This window comes from Paramormyrops kingsleyae, chromosome 23 (genome assembly GCF_048594095.1).
Source record: "Paramormyrops kingsleyae isolate MSU_618 chromosome 23, PKINGS_0.4, whole genome shotgun sequence".
In the NCBI taxonomy this organism is placed as follows: Eukaryota; Metazoa; Chordata; class Actinopteri; order Osteoglossiformes; family Mormyridae; genus Paramormyrops; species Paramormyrops kingsleyae.
Window position 1 is genome coordinate 12,265,289 of NC_132819.1, and position 10,433 is coordinate 12,275,721.

The 10,433-nt window shown below is 41.2% G+C and overlaps 1 long non-coding RNA gene across 1 annotated transcript; it reads left to right on the plus strand.

Moving 5' to 3' along the window:
* The first annotated feature begins 7,119 nt into the window (after window positions 1-7,119).
* Window positions 7,120-9,354, plus strand: LOC111834094 (uncharacterized). Its single transcript, XR_011984952.1, has 4 exons — window positions 7,120-7,211; window positions 7,487-7,635; window positions 8,041-8,175; window positions 8,284-9,354. It is a non-coding gene; the product is annotated as an uncharacterized lncRNA (long non-coding RNA).
* Window positions 9,355-10,433: the final 1,079 nt, after the last annotated feature.

The following is a 10,433-nucleotide window of genomic DNA, read 5'->3' on the forward strand; positions in this document are numbered from 1 at the left end:
AGACAGGCAGCCACAGGGTAAATGGCGCGCCCTACTGGTGGAACACTTCGTCCTTCACCATCGAAGTTTCTAAACTAGCCTGTGACCCATTTGTGGACCAACCGCTGTCACAGGGTTACACGACAGAAAACAACCGAAGTACCACATGAAAAAGTATTTTAACTTAGCTGTAGTTAAATCAGAATAACAATTCCAGCTATTAGGTTAGGCTGAATGCAAATTAGCAGTATGTGTCAGCTACAAAAGAGGAAAGGGGTCTGATAATCATGGGTGCTGGGGGGGGGGGGGGGGTGATTATGGACGATTACAAAAATGTTTAGTTTGTGTTGGGGGCCCAATATGATATGCTTTCATGGGGCCCAAAATCTCTGGTTAACCCTGTTGAGAATCAGTACTTGCAATTTTTCAATGCAAAATGTAGCAACTAGCAGACTACAAAGATACCAAACAGTCAGCACCCAAACTGTAGCACTGGTCTCAAAAACTCCAAATTGTTTAATGTGTCAAGTGGCAGAGTGTCACATATCATGACAGCATGTGTCAAAATGCATGGACAATGAGAAATGGTGAAGCTCACCAGTGGGGATAGACAGACCCTTAACTGGTTAGTTGCTGAACACCATAAATATACAGCCACAAAAATTACCACAGAACTGAACTAACAACAATTGCGTCAAGACAAACTGAATGTCGTGAGCTTCACAAATCTGGAATTTATGGATGGACTACCATTTAGGAAACTATTGAGATAATTCAGTCTTTCTTTCTTCGGTTGGGTTTATGTTTGGAGAAAGTGAAACGACGCCTTCAATCCACAATGTCTGTTGGTATGGGCGGCCATCTTGCAGGAATCATCATGTCCAATGATTTCATTTTCAAGTAGTTTAATAACCAAAGAATATGAGGCCATCTTAAAGGACCAGGCGTACCTTACGGTGCAAACAATATTTCCCTATGATCTTCACTTATTCCTAGTTGGTAATACACCCCTGCATACCACTAAAGAAACTCAAGAGTCAAATCAAATCACATCAACTCTATTGGCTTTTTATTGTTATTTCAACCATATACAGTCGGTACGGTACAGAGTGAAATGAAACAACATTCCTCCAGGACCATGGTGCTACAAAAAACAGCACAGAACTACAAAGCCAAACAGAACGACATGAAGTGCGTGTGCCAACACGCGGCCCTTGCAGGACAGTGAAATAAGGCCAGACTGGCACAAACGAAGACAACGTGGCGCCAACCAGTGCCCAGTTCTGATATTTACAGTGGCAAATTGTAGCATATTGCGCGGAGATGTGACAGCATATTAATAAAAACAAATGTAAACATGACAATGGCAGAAATGAAGAGTAACAATATATTAATAAACTGAAGAGTCACGAAACCATCAAGTCAGACACCAAATTCCATGGCCTCCCTGGTCATGAGATCCAAAAATCACTGAAGTTTTATGGGAGGTTCACAAGCACAAACTGAACAGCGGAGCTCTACATCCTTTATCCCTCAAAGACCTGGAGGCTTTCGTTCTTGAAGGCTGGTCCAATGTCCCACTACATGCAGTTCGGGGCTTCTCTGGCGGCATTCCACGAGGGACTCCAGCTCTAATGAAGCCAAAGGGTGGTTCTGCTTCTTCTGATCTTCTGATGACCTTTATATCAATATATTGTTTCTTGTTTCCATTATTCTGCCTAACCGACCCCCTGTATATATATATATATCTTATTTTAAGGCATAGTAAATTTGTTATGGGGCCATATTTTTCCTTCTGACAAGCTGAAGAGGGCTGTGATTCTCCTGGCATATCACGCTGGATCCCTCAAACCACTCCCTGAGCTTTGTAAACTTCAAGCCGCAAGACTTCTGACGGCAGGCCAAGTCCGCCCCCGCCCCCAATGCCATAAAGCTTCAGGTGTGAAACGGCATTAAGCACTGCGGGCGCAGCAGTGCCAGGGGGCCCAGTCAGCCATCATTCCCTGAGGAGCAAGGCGGTTGAGCAAGAGGACATTCCAGTGTGTCACTGGGAGAAATGCGCCCTCATCTGCAGCATAAACACTCCTTTGTTGGAAGACACTCATCATACGTGATCATGTTACTCCTCTGTGTCTCTCACACACCCAGACACACACACACACACACAAATCAAAGGACACACAGACGTATACAGACACACAATATATTTCTCTCTGTACAGGATTTCGGCATTAATTCTCTCTGTACTGTAATTCTGTTATCTAGCATTAATGTATTGGATCTTTTCAGGTTTTATATTTCTGATCTAGAACAGATGGGGATCATAATAAATCATAACAAAAACTGTTGCATGCGCATATTGTTTCAACACAATATTACCTTTAAATGTTCTGTATATAATATGTTAGCATAAATCCAAACCAAATGAACACCCTGATACAGTATTGTTGTCTATGAGGAACAGGAAGTGGAGAGTCGGTGTCTCGCAGGTAATGGAGAAGAGTGGTTTAGGCTCAGGAGAGCTGACTCACGCGGAGGGCGATGAGTGACCCATCTGCCCTACAGCGGCCTCTTCTCTAATCACTCGCTCGTGCTGGCGGGACCATGTCAGCATCCATGGAAGTTCTCCTTGGCTCCTGTCAAAGCCGACAGTCATAATTATCGGGTTCCTTGCCCCACCATGCCAGCCTCTCCCTCTGCGGGCGGCGGCTAGAGACAGCAGCCCCAAGCCACACGACGCAGGTCTGCACAGACTGTACTGTCAGGCTGGTATCTCATCTGCTGCTGAAAACCTGAGAAGGGGAAGATGAAAAGGACAAAGAGAGAAAGAAGTCAAACTATGAACAAATGAAAACAGAACACATGTGACTAGCAACCGCAGATGTGTCAGGATGGTAACACTTAACTTAAAGCTGTCACCCATAATGCCATATAGATACCTTCACAATGCATTATAATGGTCAGGATAAGAATTAATAAAGCATTGCAACATCTTCTATTGGCAGTCATAAGGCACTATAGTGCTAATTATAATACTTCATAAGCTCCAGTGAAGCCATCATCTATAACGCACTATAGGTACCTTCATAATGCATTATAAGGGTCGATGTAAGAATTAAAGATGCTTTATATTGCATTACGAAGGTATATATAGTGTATTATACATGAGAGCATCATAATGCATTCATAATGCATAATACACATGGCTACAATTTGTTGTCCCTTTTTCAAAATATTTTTATCCATGTCTATAATGATTCATGAATGCATTACATGTGTAACGAATGTAAAATCTATAACCACGGAGTCAACTCTGATTAAACCACGGTGAAACAAAACCAACACAGGCCAGAGATGGAGATGAACAAGTGTCTCATCTGAGAATGAGTGGGATTTGGCCAACAGAAGTGAAATGCCCCCCCCCCCCCCCCCCACCACCATGCTGTAAGGATTTAATCAAGACAAGCACCCCTTACACAGTAAGGGGCAAAGCCAATCTTACTTGTGACATAATTTGGTTTTAAAAACCAACACAAAAATCTTCCAAAATAACTCATCAAAGAAAACTCTTAGCTTATTTTGGAAAGAGAGAGACAATATCTGTCTAATCCACTTTCTAATTACCTTACTTTCATCTTCTTAAACCTAAATAAAAAATAATCCATTTCCAGTTTCCTTTCTTTTGTAATAAAAAGTATGTCTGTCTTCTCTTTGTTTGATGTTTTCATTACTGACACATTGAGTTCTGCTCAGTTACTGTGTACCAGAGTGCTAATTCATTTAGAGGATAAATGTTGTAGTCTTTGTTTTAGTTGGAATGCTTTCTGGCAAAATAACTAGCGTCTCTGAACGGCGATAAAAACTTTGAGAAACAATGAGGCTTTTGATTTTTTTTTGTCTCAGGACTGCTTTTAAACAGCTGCCTGGTTCTTGGATGCAGAACAGAAGGAGTGGAAATGGCCTCCAGGGTTTGCAATTACTGTGATATTTATCAGGGTTTATTTTGGCTTCATGGACCTACCTTGATGATGGGTCTTTAATCACCAATCAGACAAATAAAATGATTGAGGTGGACGCTGATATCTCATCTGTTTACATGTGTTTATCCTCCAGATCTGCACTGATTGAGGAATAAATGGGATGGTCAATCAACTGTGGAATGACATCTATTTGTGTGTATTTGTGAATGTAAACATATGGAGATACACACTGTAAGCTCAAAACACAGCATTTCGTCATGGGATCACAGGACCTCTACTGAAGAGCATGTATCACCTCAAACCCAGCTTAGATCTTCAGACTCACTAGTGGGCTTAGAATCCTGAAACTCCTTGTGCAGTCAGAATGGCATGGATCCTGTAGAGCCAGGAGCTTCTAAGGGTTTGCAACTAGATTTCCATGTCATTGCTGTCCCTGCTGGTACCAGTGGACCAGCTAGTGTGACTATTCCTTCCCTACTAAAAGCTCAGGCTTGTTTTGGGCCTTTAACTGACATTACAAATGGCTTTACACTGATTTCATCTGCCAACAGCCATATGAAAACACCAAAAGCCTTAACTATACAGCCAGGAAGAGTCCCTCTGCTCTCTGACAAATATGGGTGAAACGTTGACCTCCCAAAAAATCTCAAACCACAACAATACTGTTTTTCCCTCATAAAAACCAGCAGGGCTACATGTGCATTTTGTTTTATTTTCCATTACGAAACAGCTAGATTACATTAAACCACATGTTTCCAAATGTGTTTTATATTATCTTTATTTATAGTAATTATAGCAAACAGGAGAACTGAAAGAGGGCAGATTAAAACAATGTGACATGACTCTTTGCTCAGAGAGAACCATAAGAAAGGAAATTCATGAGCAGTCTTTGTTTGTATCCAGACATCCCGCATGTGCCTGCCACTTAAATACCCGCATGCAAAAGCTTAAAAGTACCCAAAGGGCGGGTATTATCAGTCAAAAGGTCCTGTAGGATTTCACACTAGTGACATACTTCTGTACAACATTGTATGATTCCAACAAGATTCATAATTCCTGGATTCCTAATAGAAATGCAACTCCTAATAAGCAATTAATCTTCAATCCAAAAAATACCCAGCCTTTACTAATTGCACTAACTTTTGCCAAGAAAATTATCTTTTTTTTTAAAATGGAAAACATGCAGTGTAGTAAATACCATCACATAAACTAAATATCACTCGAAAATTAAAACCTTAAACTGAAACCATACTGAAAACTTCGAAGAGACTTGGGAACCGTCAATGAAAATCTCATATTTTGGTCATTCTCCATCTGGAGTGGGAAACCATGTCACAGTGGTGACAGGACCTAAAAACATGCTTAAAATATCAGACACGGCTCCAAGAATCAGCATGTACAATTGATGTGTAACTAAATAACACATTTCCCACGTGATTTGTTTGATTCTTCAGTTTTTATTATGTACACACAAAAACAACTCATCACACAATCAAATTTCAACATTTCAGAAGCCATTGTTAATATAAAACAATATTTTTAAAAGCTATGACTTCAAGAGTTCAATTTTTACTATATAGATCAATAACATTGTATTACATAAAATATGTAATTTATTTAAAAAAAAAATACAACTATCACAGAGATTTTTGTCACTGGTATTATTACTTAATATAGTGTTTTTTGTTCTATTAAACTGCTTCCCTGAGACAAGAGCCATCGTAGAGGAAGAATCTCAAAGAATGAGAAGGTTAGTCCATACTTGCTCATTTTATTTAACTAATTTATTGATATTCTTCTTTCTGCATAATTTCAGCATGTGACTTGTGTTACGCAGGACCAGCCATAACCAATTTGTTGCCCTAGGGAAGATTTTAACTATTGCCTCTTGGGTCACTGCCAGTTTCATCTGTCATCATTGTGTTCATGCACTCACACACAAACCGAATAACTGCATGTCTTTGAGCTTTTATTTTATAAACAACAAAACCACCAAATAAAAACTGTATAAGAATAAAGTGACATAAAACAAATTATGATTACAATATAAAAAATGTTATTGCTGTCATGACCTGCGCGTCCAGCGCTCGTGTGTGCCACGCCCCCTCATTACCCATGCGTACTACCCCGATTGTGATCACCTGTTTCCTGTTATTTCGACTTGTCTTGTGTATTTCAGTCCGCGTTCAAGTCTGTTTCCCCTGGTCTGTCATTGACGTTGCATGTTCCGAGTTTGTTTCGCTACCAATAAACCCCGTTTGCCCTTCTTCACGGCTCGTTTCGCCGGCTTCCCCGTTCCGACGTGACAATTGCACATAACACCATATTAAAAATTAAAGTGCATAGACATAAAAAATTACTAATAAAAAAAAATATCGTAAAGAAACCAGCACAAACACAGATAATATTTATAAATATGAAATACATAAATGAAAAAAACTGTATTAACAAACCTTTGTGAATTGAATATTTCAGCATTGAAGTATAAATTGAAAATAAACAAATTATGACAAAATATCAATAACACCAGTGACAAATTTTGCATTTTACATTAACATATATTAGGAATTAAGCTCTTAATTTTGCAAATATGATAATAGGCCACATTTCCAGACATAATAAGGTGGTTTTGTGAAAATGATTTTTAAAAATGTGTTACAGTTCACATGCAATCAGACAGTCAGTGATTCTACCTGCACTTGCTCCTATGTAAGTGTTTCGGTGTAAAGTACTGCTGCCGGTTCTATGACGCCTGCTAGCAGTTCCTCTCTGTCTCTCAAGGTCTCCCACTTCTCTGATCCTACTCACTCCCGGCTCCACTTCCCTGTTTTGCGCTCGGAATCGCCCTGTGTAACTCCCTTGTCCCATCTCTCTGTAGGACTGACTTCTTGTCACGCCCTGCATTCCTTCCCCCTCGTTCTCTTTGTTGTGTACCTCTAATGAGCCACACCTGTTACTTGTTTAATCTTCCCTCTCATTACAGCACTTGTATCGATCACCAAGGGGTCCTCTCGTCAGTGGTGTATATTGTGCTTCCCTGTCTTGAGCTCCCCAGTTAATGCAATGCAGCTTAAATGTTGACCACCACCCCAATCTGTTTCCTTCCAATGCAGATTGGGTGCATTTTGTTCTCTTATTGCTAACTGGCAGAGCAAAAGATTGGGCATCTTCCTTGTGGATGGGGAAAAAAAGCCCACAGTTAACTTCCTCCTTCACTTTTCCAGAAGGCATTCACGGAAGGACACAGCCCAGGTGATTGACTTTGGGATCTTTGGCAAGGGAATAAGTCGGAGACTGATTTCACCCTAGAATTCCGAACCTGGTTGCTAGGTTAGGTTGGTCAGCCTCCTGCGTACAAATCCTGTGGAGGACAGCGCTTAACCCGGAACTTTAGGTGGAACTCGTTTGCCGTGGTAAAGCGAAGGTGTTTGGGGAGGACTTGCAACTCTCCAGTTTGGATAGCATTTTTATCAATTGTTAGCACAGCACTTGACCCGACCCACCTGTTTGTAACTCATTGGAGACAGAGTTGATGCAACTCGGACATACTCCCCTTCTGCCAGAAGAAAGACAGCACCAGCAATGGAACCGCCTGTGCCCTTACGGCGGAGAAGTCAGCCATGTGATTAATCACTGCCCAGTCCGACCTACCTGGAACCAAGACAGAGCAGCTAAGGTTGACGCATCTGCCTCTATCACAATGTCACACTTGCACAAATAACCATTCCTGTCACACTTACCTTTGGTGAAGGTGCTGCACAGAGTTTTGCTCTGTTAGATTCTGGTGCTGCTGGTTACTTTGTTGATGTCACTTTCGTCAAACAACATTCCACACCGGTAGATCCAGATTCATTGAGCCTTTCATCTAGTTATCATCCACAGACTAATGGCTTGGCCAAGTGGATCAGGAAACCACCAAAGCTCTTTGTTTTCTTTGTGCTTCCAGCCCCCGCTGACTGGGCCCGTTACCTCCCCATGGGCAGAATATGCCCAGAACTTCCTTATTCAACAGTCTCCCAAGCTGACAGCTTTTCAGTGTGTGTTAGGATAACCGCCCTCTCTTTTCCCCTATGATTCACAGCCCACAGAAGTTCCAGCATTCGATGACTGGTACTGCAGGGGTCAGAAGGTGTGGTGTATTGTCAGGCTTGGGTCCAAGAATATCAAGCTGACTGTCTGTGCAAACCGCAGCTCTACATCCTGGTCAACGAGTAAAGTTAGTAATGAAAAACCCTTGGATTTCCCTTGTGAATCATCAAACAAGTCTGCCCTGTTACCTATAAACTACAGCTGCCTAGTGTGTTGTATCTCCCTCACTTTTCAGGTATCATTGCTGAAAATGGTGAAATGTAGCGTCACTTTCCCAGCCTCTAAGAATGCAATTCCACCTACACCAGTTCTTTTACCAGTTGGAGAGGCCCATGTTGTCCAAGCTCTGCCTGACTCCCGACGCTGACACGGGCATCTGCAATACCTTGTGGAATGGGAGGGATTCAGCCCAAAAGAACGGTCTTGGGCTCCTGCTTCAGACGTCCTTGACCCCGACCTGGTGGTGGACCTTCTTTGTGTTCACCCTTCCAGGCCAGCTCCACGTCCCCGTGGTTGTCCCTGGTGCACTGTATGGCCTCCAGGAGGTGGCTGTTTGGGGGGAGAGTTCTGTCATGGTTTACGTACAATCAGATGATCCACCTGTGTTTGTTCCTACTTAAGGCATAGTGAGATAGCGTTTCGGTGCAAAGTATTGCCATATCTATAATGCATGCCGAGCAGCGTCTCTCGAAGTCTCCCGCTTCTCCGATATTGCGCCATTCCTGGCTCTGCTTCCCTGTTTCGACCTCAAACCCAATTAATTTACCTGTCATGTCTCGCTGTGGGACTGACTTCTCTGGCATCCAAACTCTCTGCAGCAGATACTTGGATTTCGATCTTCGCTCAGCATTTCCAATGTCTAATTGCCAATGTAATCAATACAATCCAGAACTGCGCATTTGGGTCTCCTCAATATTGTTTTACGAAATGTATCCACTTCCCACTCCAAATGAAGAATGATCCAACTCCTTAATACACTGAAAAATCTTTAACACATGAATACACAAAAAATATCGGTCCGTATGTACAACCGAGAACAAGAAGAAAAAGTCCTATATAATCAAATCTGAGCAAATTAAAAAGGGTGTGTTCTCATAAGAATGTAATGTCATGCCAAAATTTTGGAGCAAAGTAAATGCAACACTGAATTTGGGAAATTAAACTGAAGCTGGCTCCCTGCCATCAGCTGTAATTTCAATTCATGGTTGCTACTGTTGTTATGATTTTTATTACTGTGTTAATATTACTAATTATTCAAATATATATGTCATCAGCACAAGCTATCTTATTGTCAATTTGCTGCAAATAGCATCAGATTAAAGCACTGGATTACAATATAAATGAAGATTAATTTGTCAATGAAATGTAAATTGTACTAAATTGTTTTGTATTTGACAACAAAGTTACAGTTTTTCTAAAATGCTAAAGCACGTTTCCTGAAACCTTCCATCAAACAGTATGGTAAAAAAGCTCCCATTTTTGAAATTACATTCATGAAACCTTTGATTTGTCTTACAAAATCAAACAATCAAAAAACTGAAAAAACAAAACTGTTCCTGGCAAGTAGAAAAACATGGGTAATGTCATGCCCGATTGCCAATCCTCCTGTGTGCCACGCCCCCTCGTTAACTTCATGTGGAATCCCTATGTTACCAGCTGTTCTACGTTTCCTGCCATTAGTCTTGTGTATTTCAGTCCGCCTTTGAGTATGTTTTCCCAGTCCAGTCATTGACGTTACGTTTCGTTGTCATATATTAGGATTGATTACTAATAAATCTGTCGTTTCTGATCCCTCGTCTCCCTGTTCCTGCTTCCGCAATCTCCGTCATGACAGGTAAGGTCTTTTGCGAGTTGAGTTGCAGAACTGGAAACCAAATAAGTATAGTAAAAAAAAATGTTGTTCAGCAGAAAAAATGAATATTTGCAGTATTCAGTACTACAAAAAAGTTACTGTAAGGGACAAAGCAAAAATATCCAAATGTAAGGCACATTATAGTAGAATGTTGTACAATTGCCAAGCCAAAGTCAAGGAAAATATTCATTCTGCTTAATCATCATGTCTCAGGGCTGTGTCAGGACAGAAAACTCTGTCGACACCACAGACAGTGCTCTCCCTAGGCAACAGGGGAAGAATCCTCTATTGGGACCCATCCATACCTTGACGTCAACTCACATATGGCGCTCTCATCCAACATGTATTCTGTATTGCAGTCACACATTTGTTTCCTCACTTGTTTAGAAACATGTGTGAGCAACTCTGAGTCATTGTGTTTAAATGATTACTTTTGTGTGCTGGCTGTGATTAACTTCGGCAGCCTGTGTCAAGGTGCAAAATGTCTTTTGATGAATGAGAATGTTTTGAGTTTTGCAAAAAGGGTCACTCAG